Here is a 23,197-nt window from a genome sequence, read left to right on the forward strand (position 1 = left end):
TTTCTCCTTACCCTTTCCTAGGTGGAGTGAGTGCCTATTAAGAAACCCCAACGGCTCTGTATGTTTTTCTGAGTCATCACTTGCTCTTTCAGCTGGCTGCCTCACCAGTACTCCCTCATGCTTGGTCTCTCTCTCTCTCGGGACTGGTATGCATGGCCATGCATTGTTAAACATTCCACACTCACAATGAGGTTGGTGTAACAGCTGGGGACAAGGCGGAGATCTGCACTGTGGTGGCACTCATGCACCTGTTGTTGGTAGTGAACTTCTGGCTGCCATTCAGTCAGCAGCTGTTAACTACTAAGATGCCAGGACAAAATGAAATGCAACCAAGAAGTCATGCCCCATCACAAAGGTATAGTCCTAGTCAAATACCTTATACTTAAACTGATATGATTTGGCATGTCCCCACCCAAATCTCATCTTGAATTGTAGTTCCCATAATCCCCATGTGTTATGGGATTGACCCAGTGGGAGGTAATTAAATCATGGGGGCAGTTACCCCCATGCTGCTGTTCTCATGATAGTGAGTGAGTTCTCATGAGATCTAATCATTTTATAAGGGGCTTTTCCCTTTTCGATTGGCACTTCTGTCTCCTGCTGCCATGTGAAGAAGGACATGTTTGCTTCCCCGTCTTCCATGATTGCAAGTTTTCTGAGCCCTCCCCAGCCATGGAGAACTATGAGTTAATTAAATCTATTTCCTTTATAAATTGCCTACTCTTAGGCAGTTCTCTATTCCAGCATGAAAATGGCTAATACGGTAAATTGGCACCACAGAAAGTGGAGTGCTGCCACAAGGATACTCGAAAATGTGGACGTAACTTTGTAACTGGGTCACAGGCAGAGGTTGGAACAGTTTGGAGGGCTCAGAAAAAGGCAGGAAAATGTGGGACAGTTTGGAACTGATGCAGGATTTTTTGCTTCTTAGTTCAACTAAATCTGGGTTCTTGTCTCACAACCAGGAAAAATTAGGCATGAGGACACATTGCAAGGTGAAAAGGGTGAAATTCATTAAGTGAAAGGGAGCTCTTAGCAAAGAGAGGGTTCCTGCCAGCCAACTCCCACCTCACAGATTGAATACCAGGCTACCACACTGACCTGAGCTGAGGAGGCCAAGCTCTTCTCCTGCATAAGACATGGATTCCTGGTGGCCCCACCCCATTCCCACAGTGCATGTGGGGCTCCAGTTAACTGTGGGGATGCCCAGGCAAGCCCCCTGTGCAGGTTCCTTTAGCTGCACAAAAACATCCGGTGTAAACACTTGAGAGGCAGGTCAGAGATTCTCTGGGGACCCTTCCTTGTCTGCCCCCTGCCTCTACCAGAACTTCCTAGAGACTTGTTGAATGGCTTTGACTAAAATGCTGATAGTGATATGGACAATGAAGTCCAGGCTGAGATGGTCTCAGATGGAGATGAGGAAGTCATTGGCAACTAATGTAAAGGTCACTCTTGCTATGATTTAGCAAAGAGACTGGCAGCTTTTTGCCCCTGCCCTAGAGATCTGTGAAACTTTGAACTTGAGAGATGATTTAGTATCTGGCAAAAGAAATTTCTAAGCAGCAAAGCATTTAAGAAGTGACACAGCATAAAAGTTTTGAAAATTTGCAGCCTGGCAATGCAGTAGAAAATAAAACCCCATTTTCTGGAGAGGAATTCAAATATGCTGCAGAAATTTGCATAAGTAACAAGGAGCCAAATGCTAATCGACAAGACAATGGGGAAAATATCTCCAGGTCATCTCAGAGACCTTCATGGCAGCCCCTCCCATCACAGGCCCAGAGGCCTAGGATGGAAAAATGGTTTCCAGGGCCAGAGCCAGGGTCTCCCTGCTGTGTGCAACCTAGGGACTTAGTGCTTAAAAGGGGCCAAAGTACAGCTCAGGCCATGGCTTCAAAAGGTGTAAGCCTCAAGCCTTGGCAACTTCCACATGGTGTTGAGCCTGCAGGCACACAGAAGTCAAGAATTGAGGTTTGGGAACCTCTGCCTAGATTTCAGAGGATGTATGGAAACTCCTGGATGTCCAGGCAGAGGTGTGCTGCAGGTGCAGAGCCCTCATGGAGAACCTCTGATGGGGCAGTGGAGAAGGGAAATGTGAGGTTGGAGCCCTTACACAGAGTCTGCACTGGGGCATGGCCTAGTGGAGTTGTGAAAAGAGGGTTGCCAGCTTTCAGATCCCAGAATGGTAGGTCCATTGACAGCTTGCACTGCATGCCTGGAACAGCTGCAAACACTCAATGCCAGCCTGTGAAAGCAGCCCGGAAGAGGGCTGTACCCTGCAAAACAACAGGACTGGAGTTGCCCCAGGCCTTGGGAGCCCACCTCTTGCATCAGTGTTACTAGGATGTGAGATATGGAGTCGAAGGAGACCATTTTGGAACTTTAAGGTTTAATAACTGCCCTATTGGATTTCAAACTTGCATGGGGCCTGTAGCCCCATTTTTGGACAATTTCTCCCATTCATAATGGGTTTATTTACCCAATTCCTCTACCCCCATTGTATCTAGGTGGTAACTAACTTGGTTTTAATTTTACAGGCTCATAGACAGAAGGGACTTGCCCTGTCTCAGATGAGGCTTTGAACTTGGAGTTTTGAGTTAATGTTGGAATGAGTTAAGAATTTGGGGGGCTGTTGGAAAGGCACGATTGTGTTTTGAAAAGTGCGTACATGAGATTTGGGAGGGGCCAGGGGCAGAACGATATGGTTTGACTGTGTCACCACCCAAATCTCATCTGGAATTGTAGTTCCCATAATCCTCACCTGTCATGGGAGGGACCTAGTGGGAGGTAATTAAATCATGGGTGCAGTTACCCCCATGCTGCTGTTCTCATGATAATGAGTGAGTCCTCACAAGATCTGGTGTTTTTATAAGGGACTTTTCCCCTCTTTGCTGCCATGTGAAGAAGGATGTGTTTACCTCCTTTTCCACCATGATTGTAAGTTTCCTGAGGCCTCCCAAGCCATGCAGAACTGTGAGTCAATTAAACTTCTTTCTTTTGTAAATTACCCAGGATCAGGAACTTCTTTATAGCAATGTGAAAATGGACTGATATATAAACCCTACCATTAAAACTCTTCCCTTGGAGAGTCAGTGTTCACCTTGGCCTATTCATGACACTGATTATGTTTGCAGTAAAAATCTGTTTAGCTTTTTTTAACATGTGTCCTCCAAACATCTTGACCTTGGAACTCCCTACCTTCCACAGATAGCTCCCTAAGTATATGCACATACATAAACACACATCATGTAGCACCCATTAACCAGAACTCTGGGCAAATAATTCTTACTTGCATTTTCCTAAAGCTGGTTTTTCTTGATTACTTGAGAAGCATATATTATAGTAGCTAGAGCTTATGGCCTAGCAGAGTGACCTTCAGCAAGTTTTAAAATAGTGACTATCTTAAAAAGTTGTTGCAAAAGTTCAATATAACAAAAGAACTAGAAACAATATCAGGTTCCTTGTAAGCAGGTAATGAACATTAATTATTGTTAATTCCCATGTAGACTATATTTTTGGAAGTCCTAAATTATTCTTGTTAGTCACATTGTTTATTTTTTCCTACATAGTCAATTTTAAATATTTCTCTTTTTAAAGCTTCTGCCAAAATGATGTTTCTTATCAGTGTTAAGTCTAGGATTTATTTTTTGTCAGCAAGGTAACCAATGCAGTGACCTTCTGCAAACCAGCCATAGATACATCTTGCTCTGACTCCAGCAGAGCTTAGGCTGGGCCTAGAGCCCTAGGACCCAGTTCCTGTAGTGGCACCTAATTTCCTCTTTACTAAGCTTGCATGTTTTTGGGAAAATAAAGGAGGGGATATCTAAAGCTCTGGACAACCTTGAGAAGCTCAATTTTTGCCGCCCTGAAGAAAGTGTAAGGATAGATATTTAATGGAGCTGCTGCTGCTGGGTCTGTTGCTCTTGTAAGTCCTTCCTCTGGGGAAGTGAAGGGCACAACAATATCGGATGTCAGATTTTAAAGGAAGGGAGTATCTTCATCTTCTCTCCTGAACCACTAATTGAGATTATCTATTGCTTGCTGCCAAAAGAAAGACATAAATAGAAACAAAACTGAAAGTAAACAATAAAGCAAACAAAAACCTGCAAACAATGAAACCAAATCAAATCTTCCCAGTGTAAACTCTGGGCTTAACATGCCTCCTGTTGTGTTTTGATATTTTTGGTGTCATAAAAAAGTAAAGAGGTTGTTTTATTTCCAGGGCCTTATAAAGCCAGATGATAGGGACCTCATCTATTCTTTGGATACTTCTGGTATCCTCCATTGGCTTAAGCCAGATTTAGACTCACCTCATACTAGGAAAAAAAAAAAAGTGTTCTAAACATATGAAAATAGAAGCAGAATGGCAAGGCCTGGACTGAGATGAAGCAAGTGGGGCATTTGCATTGTCTGAAAAATTTAAAAGGGTGCCAAAAAACTTAGTAATTGAGGTAAACAATATTTTAAAGCAATATTTTTAAAAAATGAATACAAAAAAATGATGATGAACAAAATATCAAAATTTTAAATAAAGGCAAGATCAGCATTACTGAATATTTCTTTTACCTTAGACGCTAAGACAGGCAAAGCACTGTGGGATGGAATTTGAATGTAGGAGTGATAGGAAAAAATTAGGTCAACAGTAAAAATTAATTGAGAATTTCCATTAGACTAATGTTTTTCAAGCTGAGAAAATTCTAAGAAGCTATGACTGACAGCAAAAATAGTTACTGAGAAAAATGTATAAAGAAACATCTTCCTAATTGTCTAAGAAGCAAGATCAACATCCATACTTTTTCCATAGCAAAAGGAGACAGTGGGGTAGGGGAAAGGAAGATTTATTAGATACCTGTTGTTACTTTTCATGTGATACTTTAAACTTCAAGATGTCCAGAATTATTTTTATTATCATTTGATTGCTAAGCGAATGGAACTTGGAGAGTAATGCTCAAATTAAAAACTTATATGGCAATAGAGCTAGAATTTAGCTCTAGAATTTGCTCTAAAATCTTTGTTTTCCTTCCTCCACTCTATTTTGTGTGCGCCTTGGCTTTTTTGTATGTAAAGTAGTAATAGCACTAATGCTTACCATTCCTTTTTAGTGCATAATGGTAGTCAATGCACTTTAAGCTACAAATACACAACAGAAATATAAAGTTTGTTTATTTTTTAATTCATTATCTATGTTTTGAGTATCAGGAAGTCAACTATTTTTGATCTGAAATATTGTGGGTTTGGGAATAAGGAAACTGCCATTTTGGTTTTAAGTTTCACAAATTTGCAGGTCTTAAACATTTGAATTGACTAGTCTCAATTTTCCTTCTATTTCATGTTGGAAACAAAAATGTAGCTCCTTTATTTCTAGGATACACTGCCTTGAATTGATTATGAAGGCAGGTAAGACATCATCTAGGTAATTTTCCAAATTTTTGCTGCTGCTTTGCTGTTAAGAGATTTGGTCCACAGGTAATGATAAATCATCATATCTTAAAAGTTTCCTCCATTTTTCCTTTTTATTCTTCACTTTACCAGTACAACAGAATTTCTGCAGTAGGGTGACTGTCAATATTCCCTGCAGTGTCTCTTGAGTGAGTAGACAGATCTTACTCTAGACTTCATGAGTGTTGGAAAAGGAATCTGTGTTTCAGATGATGACCACTGGCTTTTCTGAGTTGGTGATAAGTTCATATACATAGCAGGATTCTGAGAAATCCTGCTTCAGTTGGATAATTTGCTTATATTTAAAGGACTTATGACAGCATATTTGAAGTACAGTCTTTTATAAGGAATATCTCTGGTAGGTAGTTCATTATTTATGAATCTAATGACTTAAAATTTCATGATAAAAGATTTAGTGCAAGAGAATGTCTACCATTGCCCAAATTATTACTAATTGGTTGCTAATAGCTATTACACCGGTTATGTGTATAATTATGTAAAATGATACTGATGGCCTCAGGTGAGCCACTCTTTGGGAATAGAGATATACTTGAGCAAGCAGAAACAAACTCCAAGTGCTCAGACAAGTTCTTTTAAATACGTTATCTCCCTTGACCCAAACTCTTTCAGTTGAAGAGGAGAGTTCCTATGAAGGTCTAACTTTTGATGTTGTTTTGGAAATATATCTTAATAGGAAGAAGTATAGCAAACTTGGTAAATGGTTAAAAGTGTGAGCATCAACATCAGATACCCTGGCTGTACATTTTCACTTCTTTACTTTCAAGAACATCTACTGTAACTTTGGACAAGCAATGTTACCTCGGTGATACTTGCTGACCTCACATAAAAAATACAGTTGGCTGGGTGTGGTGGCTCACACCTGTAATCCCAGCACTTTGGGAGGCCGAGGCAGGCTGATCACAAGGTCAGGAGATCGAGACCATCCTGGCTAACATGGTGAAACCCCGTCTCTACTAAAAATACAAAAAATTAGCCAGGCGTGGTGGCAGGTGCCTGTAGTCCCAGCTACTTGGGAGGCTGAGGCAGGAGAATGGCGTGAACCTGGGAGGCAGGGCTTGCAGTGAGCTGACATTGCACCACTGTGCTCCAGCCTGGGTGACAGAGTGACTCCATCTCAGAAAAAAAAAAAGAATAAAAAAAATACAGTTATGATATCTAACTAATAGTGTTGTTGAGAGAACAAATGAGATCATATATATGTGATGGAAAAAATATTAATAAAGAAACGCTCAGAAATGTTGTCTCCCCACCCCAGTCTACCAGAGAGAATGCTTTCATTGCTAACCCAGCTTTCAAGTCTTAGATTGCTTCTGTATAATCTGTCTCTGCCAGAGAAAGCATTTGTGATGCAGAATAATCCAAAAGAGATTGAGCCTAAGACTCAGGAGGAACATGGGGAGGACTTAGCAAAGAAATGAAGTCAACAGATATAAAAGAAAAAAGAAGTAGGCAAGGAAGGAGAGTGTAGAATGAGAGTCTGGAGAATGTAGGGATGCCAAGAGCTAAGAAAGTAATAAAAGTAGCTACCAGAAGCTTGTATTTGTTTTCTTTGAGGGACTGGAAAAAAGAATTGGGCTTCTTATTTTATTTTATTTCATTTTCGACTGTTCTACTTTGAATCTTTGCATATGACCTTACTAAGGAACCTATTTAGATGCCCTAAATTACATATGATTAGACATGTAAAGTGATTATTATTGAGCATGGCTCATAGAAAATCCCAAATAAACAAGAACTTTTATAATAATAATAATAATAATAATATAATGATGATGGTTGTATCTGGAGTAAAATTCCAGCAAAACCTTCATTGAATAGGCATGTCTTATGAACATATCATTAGAGAGACTTGTATAATTGGAGCCCTTAGAAAAAAAATGGATATTTTGTCATCTCTTTCTTATGTGGATCACCTCAGAAAATATATTTCATTAGAAAAAATATTGGAGGAGCTTTCCATTCCTAATGAGATAAAAAATTAACATGAGCTGCTGACCTCTCCCTCAGAATGAACCCTGGAGAAATTAGAAAAATAAAGGAATGGGCCGGGCGCAGTGGCTCACGCTTGTAATCCCAGCACTTTGGGAGGCCGAGGCGGGCGGATCACGAGGTATCAGGAGATCAAGACCACGGTGAAACCCCGTCTCTACTAAAAATACAAAAAAATTAGCCAGGCGTGGTGGCGGGCGCCTGTAGTCCCAGCTACTTGGAGAGGCTGAGGCAGGAGAATGGCGTGAGCCCGGGAGGCGGAGCTTGCAGTGAGCCAAAATCGCGCCACTGCACTCCAGCCTGGGTGACAGAGCAAGACTCCGTCTCAAAAAAAAAAAAAAAAAAAAAAAGAAAGAAAAATAAAGGAATGAGAGACATTTTTGGAAATGTGAGGCAATTATCATGCCTTGGTTTATGTGCGTGTGTGTATATGTGTGTGAGTGTGTGTATGGGTGTGTGTGTGTGTGCGTGCATGTGTGGTGTGATGGAATGGTCTGTGGACTTAAGGCGATTGAGGAGCTAGACATGTAAGAGTCTATTTCTTGACCACTTCTCACAGAAATTGCAGTGGCCATGCTGTTGGTATTGAGGGGTCAGTATGAAAGCAGCACAAAAAAACTGCTAGGATGAGGGTTGATGAAAACAATTCTTTAGTATTTACTACTTTAGTCCCTTTCCTCCAAATCTCATGGGTGGTGGATTAGAACTATGAAAAATACCTCTTTACAATGTTCTTTATTTTTCTCTAAAAGTTTAAAGGTGATCTCCTGACTGACAGAGTTGCCTTTGAGAGTGGCAGAGAGAGGAACATACAAAGTCATTCTGTGGAGTCTTGGACCTATTTCTTGCCCTCAGTTAGGATGCAGAACAAGGCCAGATCTTTGACCCATTACATCGTACATTATCATAGAACTGGCACCCCAGACCAATATGACTAGATACCTGAAGCTTATAAATACTTTACAAAAAAAGAAAACTTTAAATGTATGGCTATTTAAAATAAATACAACAAATATAATTTTAAAAGGGGAGATATTGGCAATATGAAGTTAGGAAGTTTTAAATTAATACAACTAGAAGTATTTTGGTATCAAATACTTAGCATATAAAATAAAATGTTCAATAGAAGATATAATTACCAGAAAGAACACCACTGAAACATGGATTGGTAAGGTGAAAGATGTGATGAAAGAATTATTTTAGAAGATAGCAGGACATGATAAAAATCAAACATAAAATGAAAGGTAGGAATTGTTGCAGTAGAAATGCCAACAACTGATGACTATGTTCCAGAGGAGTCAAAAATGGAGGATTGGTGTCAATGATTTGTTACAACCAGTAAAACATGGCAGAAGTAGCACTTCTGGTATCTTCTGATGCTAAGTCAACAGAAGTCTTGCAGGTTCTATCTTGATCTCTTTGAATGCCTGTGCTCTAGATGGTCCCTCTCCAAAACCAGTCACCATCTGAGAGAGATATTCAAACCTCATTTAAGAGCTCTGGTCAATTGTACAGCTGATCTCAACCTTTCAGCAATCTTCTTGTGGTAGCAGATCTCTCAGCCACAAATCTGTCAGTCTCCAGCTATTGGTCACTGTCAGCTGATCTCATCAACCCAGTTAAGTCTCCAGACATTATGAACTAGAGAAGAACCATCTTCATTGTACCCCTCTTGAATTCCTAATATATAGAATCTATGAGCATAAAATTTTGAATTGGTTGTCTTTGTTTTTCCCACTATGTTTTAGGACTATTTATTATGCTATAGGTAACTGGAACATTTGATGTGTTCTTTTTCAAGAGGTACTTTTTGCTATAATATAAAGAAACTCAAGTAGGCCCAATTTATGTCTTTCATATATTCATTCATTCACTTGTTCTTCAAATATTTGTTAATCATCCATCATTTATCAAGTGCTATTCAAAGTACTGAGGATACAATAGCGTGTAAGACAGACACGATAGCTGAACTCATAAAAATTACAGCTTTCTTCTGAATTCTTGGAGGAACAGAACTTGTACTCAAGTTAAAGCCATACATCCAGGCACAAAGAAATAAGTATTTATAGTTAATACAACATTGCATGCCATATAGTCATAGATCAAGTAAATTAAATCATGAATGAAAGAATAAAATATATGAATATTGAAATGCCTGTATACTAAAGCTTCAGTGAATATATACACACACAAAGATATTGCCTTCTTTAATATGTATATCATATACAATGAGTTAAATGTTTTATTTGAATTACAACAAAGCCTTTGATCAAGAGCAAATGATTCTATCTAGAATAGTACTAATGAAGATGATTTTTGTTTCTTAAATGGCATGATCAAGATCACCCATGAAGAACTCTGGAAGAAAAGCCTATAAAACTGCGGAGATTCAAAGTATTCTGGAGCTGACATTAACCTTTGAGCTTGCTGACTCCAACCCCCTTATTTTACAGCTGGAGCAACTGAGCTCCAGCAGGCCGTGAACCAGATGGGTCATGGTATCAGCGGTGGTGCAGAGCAAGCTAAACTCTGTGAGGTCGGCTGAGGTCCTTTGTAACCCAGAGGGATCCTGGCATGAATTTTAAATCCTCTCCTCAATTCTGGCATCAGTTCTAGTATCCATATGTCTGTGCATACATAGAAGCTGAGGCAGAGAAACTCATGAGAATTGCCAAGGCCCTAGAATCCTGAAAACAGTTGCTAATATCCTGTTGCCATGACAACCCACTCAGGAAAGAGCTTAGGTGCCAGACTTAGATTTTTTTTTTCCTGGGTCCCAGAGGAGTACCAGAGTGAGTTGATAACTCTTTTATTGCTACCTGGAGAGAAGCCTTTCCTGCCCTGTGTATCTTCCAATGGCAGATCAACACTCCAGGGATGGTAACTGATGCAACTGCGGCTGGTTTCATTTCTTTTAGAGACAAAGGTCTCCGGTGATTATTGTGCCATGAAAAATAAGGGACTTGTACAAGCTAACATGTCTATGAAAACATGTGATTTCTTTAGTCCCAACTACCTCCGCATTTATGAGGCTCCCTGCTTTATTTTCCCCTACTTGTTTTTCACCAATACATCTGCTCCTTCCTGCAGAGGAAATGTTTGTACCGTTCAAATGGTTGGACTATGAGTCACAGATTAAACAGGAGGGACTTTTCTGAATGATGCCGAGCAAGGCCTTAATTAAAAGGAAGGAAGAAATTCTGGTGAGTGGGAGCAAGGTTTTGTTGTTTAGAGCCATGCAAAGTGCCAGCCTCTCCCTACGTAACCACTCACCTTCTGGCATGAAATCATCCAAATTTAGGATATGTAAAATGCATAGGACCTGGAAATTCTCAGAACTGCATCATGATGCCTCCAGAACCTGTGTACCTGAATGCTGGAACAAGATAATGATTACTCTCACTTGCTTCCTATATGTCAGATATTATTCCAAGCATTTTTATATTCTAACTCACTAAATCATCACAATAATTTAATAAAGTTGGTACTAGTAAAGTGTACCAACTCAGAAGTAAAGTGTCCTTCTCATGGACACCCAGCTAAATCAGTGGCAGTGCCAGCACGTGAATTCAGGAAGCCTACACTCTGACCCATCATGCCAACCCACCTCTACTGATGTATGACTGTCTGGCTGGCTGGTGCTAGATGGCATCATATGCCTTAATCATGACTTGTTGAATAGGCCACTACTTTCACATTCTTCTGCTGTATCCAAAATGCATTTGGCCATTATCTCCTTCTTTTTGTATTCTACACTGCTGCCTTAGTTAAGATATTAATTCTTATTTATTTATTTATTTATTTATTTATTTATTTTTCTTGAGACAGAGTCTTGCTTTGTCACCCAAGCTAGAGTACAATGGCACAATCTCAGCTCATTGCAGCCTCTGCCTCCCGGTTCAAGTGATTCTCCTGTCTCAGCCTACCAAGTAGCTGGGATTACAGGGGCATGCCACCAGGCCCGGCTAATTTTTGTATTTTTAGTAGAGACAGGATTTCTCCATGCTGGCAAGGCTGGTGTTGAACTCCTGACCTCAAGTGATCCTCACTCACTGGCCTCCCAAAATGGTGGGATTACAGGTGTGAGCTACTGCACCTGGCCCTAATTCTTTCTTGACTGGGAAATTCAGCATCCACATAGTGTATCTCCTTGCTTCCCATGTTGGTTTTGTTCAATCCATTCTCCAGATTGCAGCCAAGTGATTCTTCTAAAATGTATCTAAGATATTTTTCACTCTTATTTTAAAATTCTGCAATTATTATTTTGTCTTCCCATTGGTTCTCAAATATTTAGCAGGCTATCCCTGTGTCTTAAGCACACTGCAGCCACAGTTAGTGAGAGGTGACAGCATGCTGGCAGTCCTCACAGCCCTCGCTCGCTCTCGGTGCCTCCTCTGCCTGGGCTCCCACTTTGGTGGCACTTGAGGAGCCCTTCAGCCCACTGCTGCACTGTGGGAGCCCCTTTCTGGGCTGGCCAAGGCAGGAGCCAGCTCCCTCAGCTTGCAGGGAGGTGTGGAGGGAGAGGCGCCAGCGGGAACCCGGGCTGCGCGCAGCGCTTGTGGGCCAGCTGGAGTTCCGGGTGGGCCTGGGCTTGGCGGGCCCCCCAACTTGGAGCAGCTGGCCAGCCCTGCCAGCCCTGGGCAATGAGGGGCTTAGTACCCAGTCCAGCAGCTGCAGAGTGTGTACTGGGTCCCCCAGCAGTGCCGACCCACCAGCACTGCACTCAATTTCTCACCAGACCTTAGCTGCCTTCCCGTGGGGCAGGGCTCGGGACCTGCAGCCCGCCATGCCTGAGTCTCCCACCCCCTCCATGGGCTCCTGTGCGGCCCGAGCCTCCCCAACGAGCGCCACCCCCTGCTCTACGGCGCCCAGTCCCATCAACCACCCAAGGGCTGAGGAGTGCGAGCGCAAGGCACGGGACTGGCAGGCAGCTCCACCTGGAGCCCCGGTGCAGGATCCACTGGGTGAAGCCAGCTCGGCTCCTGAGTCTGCTGGAGATGTGGAGAACCTTTATGTCTAGCTCAGGTATTGTAAATACACCAATCAGCACCCTGTGTCTAGCTCAGGGTCTGTGAATGCACCAATCGACACTCTGTATCTAGCTGCTGTGGTGGGGCCTTGGAGAACCTTTATGTCTAGCTCAAGGATTGTAAATACACCAATGGGCACTCTGTATCTAGCTCAAGGTTTGTAAACACACCAATCAGCACCCTGTGTCTAGCTCAAGGTCTGTGAATGCACTAATCGACACTCTGTATCTAGCTACTCTGGTGGGGCCTTGGAAAACCTTTATGTCTAGCTCAGGGATTGTAAACGCACCAATCAGCGCCCTGTCAAAACAGACCACTCGGCTCTACCAATCAGCAGGATGTGGGTGGGGCCAGATAAGGGAATAAAAGCAGGCTGCCGGAGCCAGCAGTGGCAACCCAGTCGGGTCCCCTTCCACACTGTGGAAGGTTTGTTCTTTCACTCTTTGCAATAAATCTTGCTACTGCTCACTCTTTGGGTCCACACTGCTTTTATGAGCTGTAACACTCGCCGCGAAGGTCTGCAGCTTCACTCCTGAAGCCAGCGAGACCATGAGCCCACCGGGAGGAAGGAAGAACTCCAGACGTGCTGCCTTAAGAGCCGTAACACTCACTGCAAAGGTCTGCAGCTTCACTCCTGAGCCAGCGAGACTATGAACCCACCAGAAGGAAGAAACTCCGAACACATCCGAACATCAGAAGGAACAAACTCCGGACACACTGCCTTTAGAACTGTAACACTCACCGCGAGGGTCCGCGGCTTCATTCTTGAAGTCAGTGAGACCAAGAAACCACCAATTCTGGACACATTAGGTTTTTCTCTATTGTAATTGTCTATTTGGTCTAGCTTAATTGTGACCTAATCCAAGACAGAGCTTATGATTTTATCATTTCCTCCACTCCCTTAAACACCTTTTTGCATATGGTAAGTGTGAAATAAGGCAAAGAAAATTGAGTTAATAGTTATTGAACTAAGATAAATAGTTAGGCCTTGGTCTCCATATTAAGAAGCTGCCCTGATATACTTCTGTTGTAGTTTACCCTATATGTGAAATTACCATTATAAAGCATGTATTCGTCTGACAGAAAAATTAAAGAATATGAATCTGACAGACACAGTTAGTATATACTACTCTAGAGAAAAAATTTTCTGAATCAAAACAAATTGCTTTCAGTCTCAATCCAGAAATCATTGTCAGAAGTATGTTTTTGTTTCTGAAAATTAATATCTGCCTTTTCTTTAAGTACCCAAAGCCATGCAAATTCTACTGGGTGAACATTGCTCTAATTGCTTTTAATGCACATGATCCATTAATGTCATATGTCATAATACATCTTGTTAGGGAACATTGTTTTATAGTCTCAGTCATAATCAGCCATATTTGTTGATCATACACAGTGTTGAGAACAATGTATTAGAAAGTTTAGTGCAGAATGCACAGGAAATGCCCCAGTGTCCTGAGGAGAATTTCCTCAGTTCAGTTGATGGTACTTTCTTTCATCTAGCCATGTAATCTATCAACCTTGGGTCTGCCTGCCTCTCCCTCAGCTTCCACATTCAATAGCTTAAATAGCTATTGAATCCATCCCCTCCTCATCTCCACTGCTACTACTTCTGCCCTAGGCTTTGTCATCTCCTAGTGGAAACTGGAGTATCTTCATCGTTAGTTTCCCTGTCTCCTGTCTTCTTCAAAATGCCTTCATAGTATTTTATCAAGAAAGCAAAGCTTATCATGTCATTTCCTTATTTAAAACTCTCTGGACACTCTTCATAATCCAAGTTCTGCAGCCTAGAATTTAAAATCTCATATTATTTGGCTAACAGTTAAATTTACTGGGTAGCAGGCACTGCTCTAAGTGCTTTAGCTCTCTTGTTGGCTTCTAAGGGTCTCCATGTCTCCCCAGGAGACACTCCTATGGGGGAAGTGCTATTTTATCACTGCCTTACTTTCAACTTCAAAAACTTCGTATTCTCACTACATGTTGTACATATGTGAGGTACCTTGTACTTCAAAAGATTTTGTGCGTTTTATTTTCTCTGCTTGATATGACTTCCATTTCCTTCCCATCTCATTGTCTTAACTGGTTGCTCATCCTTTAAAACTAGTTATAGGCGTATCAAAAATTACAGGCTCCAAAAAAAGCCTGTTTTAACCTCATCCATGAAGCCAGGCAAGGAGCCCATGTTCTATGTTTCCATAGCACCTTATATAAAATCTGAACATGGTATCTGTCATGAAGCACTCCTATTGTCTTTTTATGGACATATAATTGATCTAAGTTCCCAAGGACAGAGGCTATGTTTGATTCTGTATCGATCTTTGAATCCTGCTTACTTCCAGCGGATGTTGAATAAGTACCTATTGAATAGAATAAGTATTTCCCTGCATATTCATGTAAAATAATTTTTATATATTCTTTTATGACCAACTATTGGTTTCTGAGTGACCATTAGGGATATAAAATGGGCTTTACTATTTTCTAATGTTTTCTTTCCCATCCTGAGTCTCAGTATGCTTTGTATGTCAGAAATATTTTAAAATTGTTATAATAAATATTCAGAAAACAATGAGATGTTTATGATAATATATTACATTATAACTACCACTTCAGGTAGAAAAGAGAAAGAGAGGAAACCAGAATTATTGTGAGAAAAAAGAGAGTTGAGATCTTTGATACATTATTCCAAGGTAACAAAAGTAAAGAAGGGTGACGACAATGGGCTCACTCAGGCAACTGACATCTTAGCGAGAGAGTTTCATGTTTCTAATAAAGTTATGATGTTAGATATAGATATACTGTGGAAACAACAAGGGAAGAAAGAATAAGAAACCAGGAAAAAAATCAGAGAAAATTAGATATAATCTGAGCACAGGTGATAGCTGAAAACAGGAGCAGTGAACTAATTGAGGGACAGAATTTTAAGAAAGAAACTTAAGAGCCCTAAATAATACCTGGTTAGTGAGCCTGCTAGAAAGGGGATCAGCAAAGGAAAAGTGTTTATTTGTTGGCAAAAGCTCCAGGGACAAGTCAGCTCTTTATTGAGTTTGAACATAAGGAGAAGTACCCAAGAATGTAAGGCTTTCATCACATTTGTTTCATCTGTCACTTTATTTACTTTCTCTTGAGAATTTAAATGGAGAGAGATCTGAGCGAATTTGAAATTTGTTATTTTATAATGTTAAGTCCAAAGCTTCTAAATAGTTTTGAGAAATCATAAGGTCTGTTAGAGATTTATTTAGCACATTTTAAAATGTGCCTGTTTCTTACATTTAAAGTCCCCCTTCTGTTTTCTACACATTACCAGCTACATTTGACCTTCAAATAGAAAAAGAAAATTATGACTGACACTTAACAGTGGTTAAGAGATTTCTATATGACAAGAAATAATGCTGGACCTTTTATATAGATGACCTTACCTAGTCCCCCAACTTAATCAGTGAGGACTTATTTAATCAGCAAACTATGTATTGAGCACCTATTACGTGCAGACACTCTCTAGCTGCTGAGAATACACAATAAGCAAAATAGATTCCAATTCTTGACCACATGGAGCTTATATTCTCATGGGGGAAAATAGACCATAAACAAAATAAATTAGTATAATATAACATATAGTATATTAGAATATTGGCAAAAATAATAATGAAATTTCTTGGGGCAATGTTTCATTTCAAGTAGAATGATCAGAGAAGGCCTCGCTGACAAGATGACTTTATTAGAAGCTTTGATGGTGAGGATGTATGTGGGAAGAAAATTCACAGCAGATGGAACAGCAAGAACAAAAGCTCTTCTAATTTACGCTTTGAAAAGCAGTATGGAAGCCAATGTGTCTACAGTGTGATCTATACTCTCTAGAGTGAGGAGAGTATGAAGAAATAAAGTTGGAGACAAAAAATGGAAAGAAGGTGAGCCAGGGAGGTGAGAAGGATCGTGGGGAGACTTAAAGGGCCTTAGAAGAAATTGTTCCTTTCCCCTGAGTGAGACAGGAAGGCTTTGACAGGTTCTGAGCAGAGCTATGACTGGATTTGAGTGATATTATAGCAGGATCAGCACAGGAAACAAGGTACCCAGGGAAGAAGCAGGCAGGAGTTGGAAGAAGTGATTTTTTTTCTGGAACAAAATGTGTCAGTTGTGATGTGAATATGAACTTCCTGCTAATGGATATGTAATTTTGAGGCCAGTATGCTTGTAATATCCTATGCCCCAGCACCACTGATTGCAATGGACTCCACTTGTTGCAAATAGACCATCACACACTAAATTCTCTTTTATTCTTTTTTCATTAGACAACTGCAATAAAATTACTTCTATTGCCTCTGTTACTTTTTTTTTATGATGTCAAACCAATGTCTTACATTATTAAAGAACTTAAAATACAAAAGTTTCATTCTGTGGACCGATCTTCAATTGCTATTTATTACTGCAAAGGAAAGTACATCGTTATTACTGGTAATGTAATATAGTCATAAGCCTGAGGTGACTTTGGTCAAGTTGACATTAAAATATGCCCTACTAATGTCAGTCATATTTGCTTACTGATATGTTAATAGTTAAATATTGTTACTGTGAATATTCACTTGGCATCAAAATAATCACAAATGCCAATCAAAAGCAGTCATTGAAGTTATGAGATAATCTCTGCTAATTGATCAAACAGATGATTTAGTATATGCCTTTATATCTTTGTAAATTAAATTCCATCTATAATACAAAATTAAATAATAATAATCTCAGTTAATAATATAATAAATATCTCAATGGTCCTTTTAATAATTAAAAAATGGTGATTGCTTTTTACCTCTCAAAAAGGGGTTGATATATTAGTCATCTATTGCTACAATGATGCTGTGTAACAAACTGCCTTCCAACTCAAGAACTTGAAGTATAATAAAAAAAAAAAGAAGGAAAAGAAATAACCCCCCTTCATTCCTGGAGCTGTTGCAGCTCTGAGTCTACTGAAGAAGACAAGACTTAGAAAGTTTGTCTCTTCTTTGAATTGCAGGCCTTTGAGTTAGCTGGGGGATAAAAACACTGTTCCATGTGTCTTTATCTTCCTTGAACCAGTGGGATAGCCAGGGCACATTCTTCTCAGAGCAATGGCAGAGGTGCAGAAGAGCCTGGACAACCTCAAAAGTATATTTCCAGCAGGCATGTGCCACAGCTGGCTATATTTACTTGTAAGACCTGATTGTTAAATGTTCAGCATTTTCTGAGGTGGTTGTTAAATACAGCCATTATTAAAATTTAAATTACATAAAGGTATAGATAAATACATTATATTAAAAAAGAAAATAATAAACATTAAAAACTCACCACTTCCTAATTATTTTCTACATTATTTTAATCTAGGATCTTGAGGTCATTTACATCTAGTATGTCTATACAGTAGAGATATTATAACATGATATGTTACTGTGCATCTCTTTCCATCTCCACATTTACTAATGTCTCATTGGGAACATGAAGTTGGCCGTGGTGAAAGTATTTATACCATGAATATCATCAAATGTGAGAAATCAGGAACTTCCTCATCTTGTTTAACTGATTCTCAAGCCAAGCTCTTTAATAACTGGAGAGCCAGTTGTTACACATTTTTAAGCACACCATTCATTTTGAGACTTTGCTCACATCAGTTCTCCAAATATCCTATTGATCAAAATCAAACAATGGTGAAATACACTCTACCTTTAGTGAAAGACTGCAATATTACAAGACAAGGTGAATCTATAGGGAGGGCTGAAGAACTGAAGCTAATAATTCAATCTACCATAGTTGGGAAAAGATACAAAAGGCATATAAATAGGGAAATCAGTGTTTTATGTATGTGAATGAATTAGTATATATTACTTTGATTTTTCTCAAAAGCAACATTTTTTTCTTCATTATTTTAAACATTTCTCAAAGGAAAAAGTGACAATTTGAGTTACAAAATAGATTGTCTGTTTGTATTTATAAAGTGTTCATTAATTATGATGGTAGACAATTCAAACAGGCTAGAACGAGTTTCTTGGTCATAATTCCTAAGTTCTAACAAGCACAACTCATAGTAAAAAATTATTCCATTTTGAATCTATCATATTATCCCCAATCCATGATTTTTTCAAAGTACTAAAAAGCTGACATGGGCTATATGACAGAACATTAAAATTTAACATTAAGAATGTTGGTTAATAGTCTTACTTTCCTTGTGTACAGATTTGTCTGTTCACTCCCAGCTGCACTGAAAATGTTTTCTGAAAAAAGGGAGGAGGAGGACACCTTAAAGATTGCAGTGGAAGTCAAGGAAAACCATAATTTACATTTCAGAATATAAATGCCCCACGGAGGCCTTCTTCCCCTGCTGCCTGGAACTTTGATTGGCATTTCAACAGAATTCTACCAAATTGGAGGTTGGTCCCAGGAAACTCATCCTCATGGTTACCAGTGACTGTAATTCCAGGCATCTGATCTGGGCAAATAATATTTATGAGAACAGGACATTTAAAAAGTCGAGACAACTGTGAAAGCCCATGACAGTCAGAAAACCAACATAAGAAGGAGAGTAAGGACATGGGTAGTAAGGATTTGTAGGTGCTTCCTTCCGGAAAACAGATGTATTTCTAGTTAAAGTTAATTCTGCTTTTCTGATTGTTAATAAACTGGCAAACAGCAATTATTTGTGTATTTGTGTGTGTGCATGTGTGTGTGTGTGTGTGTGTGTGTGTGTATTATATATTTTTTCACTGTCAATCAAAAACCCATCTTCTCCAGAAAGGATTATCTACTATAATCTTATAAGATTTAAAGCACTATAAAAATTGGATTATTTTGGATATAAAATTTCTAGAATTCTTGAGTATAAAATTTTATTTTGGATGTTAAATTGTAAAGCCTGGACTCCTCTCTTAAAATCAGGGAAAAAAAGGAAACAGAAATTGAGTTACCTCAAATTAATTATCAACTTCTCCCTCTCTAAATATAATAAAATTCTAAATCACTTTTTTCTCTTTTCTCCAATTTTCAAAGCTTATAGCAGGAAAATGAATATCATACTTTATCTATTCTATTAGCTTATAACCTTACCATCCAATCAAACTTCCATTCGGGTCCAGAACTGTCCTTTCTTCCTTCTTACCATTCTTTTCCCTCCCTCCCTCCCTCTGACCCTCCTTCCTTCCTTCCGTCCTTCCTTCTTCCTTCCTCCCTTCCTCCCTCATTCCCTCCCTTCTTTCCTTCCTTCCTTCCTTCCTTCCTCATTCCCTGCTTCTTCTTATTTTTTTCCTTCCTCCTTTCCTTCTGTTTGGCTATTAATCTTTTTTTTATTATTATTATACTTTAGGTTTTAGGGTACATGTGCACAATGTGCAGGTTTGTTACATATGTATCCATGTGCCATGTTGGTTTGCTGCACCCATTAACTCGTCATTTAGCTTTAGGTATATCTCCTAATGCTGTCCTTCCCCCCTCCCCCCACCCCACAACAGTTCCCGGAGTGTGATGTTCCCCTTCCTGTGTCCATGAGTTCTCATTGTTCAATTCCCAACTATGAGTGAGAACATGCGGTGTTTGGTGTTTCGTCCTTGCGGTAGTTTACTGAGAATGATGTTTTCCAGTTTCATCCATGTCCCTACAAAGGACACGAACTCATCATTTTTTATGGCTGCATAGTATTCCATGGTGTATATGTGCCACATTTTCTTAATCCGGTCTATCGTTGTTGGACATTTGGGTTGGTTCCAAGTCTTTGCTATTGTGATTAGTGCTGCAACAAACATACCTGTGCATGTGTCTTTATAGCAGCATGATTTATAATCCTTTGGGTATATACCCAGTAATGGGATGGCTGGGTCAAATGGTATTTCTAGTTCTAGATCCCTGAGGAATGGCCACACTGACTTCCACAATGGTTGAACTAGTTTACAGTCCCACCAACAGTGTAAAAGTGTTCCTATTTCTCCACATCCTCTCCAGCACCTGTTGTTTCCTGACTTTTTAATGATGGCCATTCTAACTGGTGTGAGATGGTATGTCATTGTGGTTTTGTTTTGCATTTCTCTGATGGTCAGTGATGATGAGCATTTTTACATGTGTTTTTTGGCTGCATAAATGTCTTCTTTTGAGAAGCGTCTGTCCATGCCCTTTGCCCACTTTTTGATGGGGTTGTTTGTTTTTTTCTTGTAAATTTGTTTGAGTTCATTGTAGATTCTGGATATTAGCCCTTTGTCATATGAGTAGGTTGCAAAAATTTTCTCCCATTCTGTAGGTTGTCTGTTCACTCTGATGGTAGTTTCTTTTGCTGCGCAGAAGCTCTTTAGTTTAATTAGATTCCATTTGTCAATTTTGGCTTTTGTTGCCATTGCTTTTGGTGTTTTAGACATGAAGTCCTTGCCCACGCCTATGTCCTGAATGGTATTGCCTAGGTTTTCTTCTAGGGTTTTTATGGTTTTAGGTCTAACATGTAAGTCTTTAATCCATCTTGAATTAATTTTTGTATAAGGTGTAAGGAAGGGATCCAGTTTCAGCTTTCTACATATGGCTAGCCAGTTTTCCCAGCACCATTTATTAAATAGGGAATCCTTTCCCCATTTCTTGTTTTTGTCAGGTTTGTCAAAGATTGGATAGTTGTAGATATGCGGCATTATTTCTGAGGGCTCTGTTCTGTTCCATTGATCTATGTCTCTGTTGTGGTACCAGTACCATGCTGTTTTGGTTACTGTAGCCTTGTAGTATAGTTTGAAGTCAGGTAGCATGATGCCTCCAGCTTTGTTCTTTTGGCTTAGGATTGACTTGGCGATGCGGGCTCTTTTTTGGTTCATGTGAACTTTAAAGTAGTTTTTTCCAATTCTGTGAAGAAAGTCATTGGTAGCTTGATGGGGATGGCACTGAATCTATAAATTACCTTGAGCAGTATGGCCATTTTCACGATATTGATTCTTCCAACCCATGAGCATGGAATGTTCTTGCATTTGTTGGTATCTTCTTTTATTTCATTGAGCAGTGGTTTGTAGTTCTCCTTGAAGAGGTCCTTCACATCCCTTGTAAGTTGGATTCCTAGGTATTTTATTCTCTTTGAAGCAACTGTGAATGGGAGTTCACTCATGATTTGGCTCTCTGTTTGTCTGTGATTTGTGTACAAGAATGCTTGTGATTTTTGTACATTGATTTTGTATCCTGAGACTTTGCTGAAGTTGCTAATCAGCTTAAGGAGATTTGGGGCTGAGACAATGGGGTTTTCTAGATATACAATCATGTCATCTGCAAACAGGGACAATTTGACTTCCTCTTTTCCTAATTGAATACCCTTTATTTCCTTTTCCTGCCTGATTGCCCTGGCCAGAACTTCCAACACTATGTTGAATAGGAGTGGTGAGAGAGGGCATCCCTGTCTTGCGCCAGTTTTCAAAGGGAATGCTTCCAGTTTTTGCCCATTCAGTATGATATTGGCTGTGGGTTTGTCATAGATAGCTCTTATTATTTCGAGATACATCCCATCAATACCTAATTTATTGAGAGTTTTTAGCATGAAGTGTTGTTGCATTTTGTCAAAGGCCTTTTCTGCATCTATTGAGATAATCATGTGGTTTTTGTCTTTGGTTCTGTTTATATGCTGGATTACATTTATTGATTTGTGTATGTTGAACCAGCCTTGCATCCTAGGGATGAAGCCCACTTGATCATGGTGTATAAGCTTTTGGATGTGCTGCTGGATTCGGTTTGCCAGTATTTTATTGAGGATTTTTGCATCAATGTTCATCAAGGATATTGGTCTGAAATTCTCTTTTTTGGTTATGTGTCTGCCAGGCTTTGGTATCAGGTTGATGCTAGCCTCATAAAATGTGTTAGGGAGGATTCCCTCTTTTTCTATCGATTGTAATAGTTTCAGAAGGAATGGTACCAGTTCCTCCTTGTACCTCTGGTAGAATTCAGCTGCGAATCCGTCTAGTCCTGGACTTTTTTTGATTGGTAAGCTATTGATTATTGGCACAATTTCAGAGCCTGTTGTTGGTCTATTCAGAGATTCAACTTCTTCCTGGTTTTGTCTTGGGAGGGTGTATGTGTTGAGGAATTTATTCATTTCTTCTAGATTTTCTAGTTTATATGCATAGACGTGTTTGTAGTATTCTCTGATGGTAGATTGTATTTCTGTGGGATAGGTGGTGATATCCTCTTTTTCATTTTTTATTGCATCTATTTGATTCTTCTCTCTTTTCTTCTTTATTAGTCTTGCTAGCAGTCTATCAATTTTGTTGATCTTTTCAAAAAACCAGCTCCTGGATTCATTAATTTTTTGAAGGGTTTTTTGTGTCTCTATTTCCTTCAGCTCTGCTCTGATTTTAGTTATTTCTAGCCTTCTGCTAGCTTTTGAATGTGTTTGCTCTTGCTTTTCTAGTTCTTTTAATTGTGATGTTAGGATGTCAATTCTGGATCTTTCCTGCTTTCTCTTGTGGGCATTTAGTGCTATAAATTTCCCTCTACACACTGCTTTGAATGTGTCCCAGAGATTCTGGTATGTTGTGACCTAATAGACATCTACAGAACTCTCCACCCCAAATCAACAGAATATACATTTTTTTCAGCACCACACCACACCTATTCCAAAATTGATCACATAGTTGGAAGTAAAGCTCTCCTCAGCAAATGTAAAAGAACAGAATTCATAACAAACTGTCTCTCAGACCACAGTGCAATCAAACTAGAACTCAGGATTAATAAACTCACTCAAAACCGCTCAACTACAT

At 39.6% G+C, this 23,197-nt stretch overlaps 1 long non-coding RNA gene across 1 annotated transcript in view; it reads left to right on the plus strand.

The window, feature by feature from the left end:
• The first annotated feature begins 203 nt into the window (after window positions 1-203).
• The window catches only part of LOC115834720, a 525,967-nt gene continuing 502,973 nt past the window's right edge, over window positions 204-23,197 (plus strand). The window contains exon 1 of the long non-coding RNA XR_004029594.1: window positions 204-355. This is a non-coding gene — a long non-coding RNA (uncharacterized LOC115834720). The remainder of the gene's footprint in view (window positions 356-23,197) is intronic.

This window comes from Nomascus leucogenys, chromosome 4 (genome assembly GCF_006542625.1).
Source record: "Nomascus leucogenys isolate Asia chromosome 4, Asia_NLE_v1, whole genome shotgun sequence".
Taxonomy (NCBI): domain Eukaryota; kingdom Metazoa; phylum Chordata; class Mammalia; order Primates; family Hylobatidae; genus Nomascus; species Nomascus leucogenys.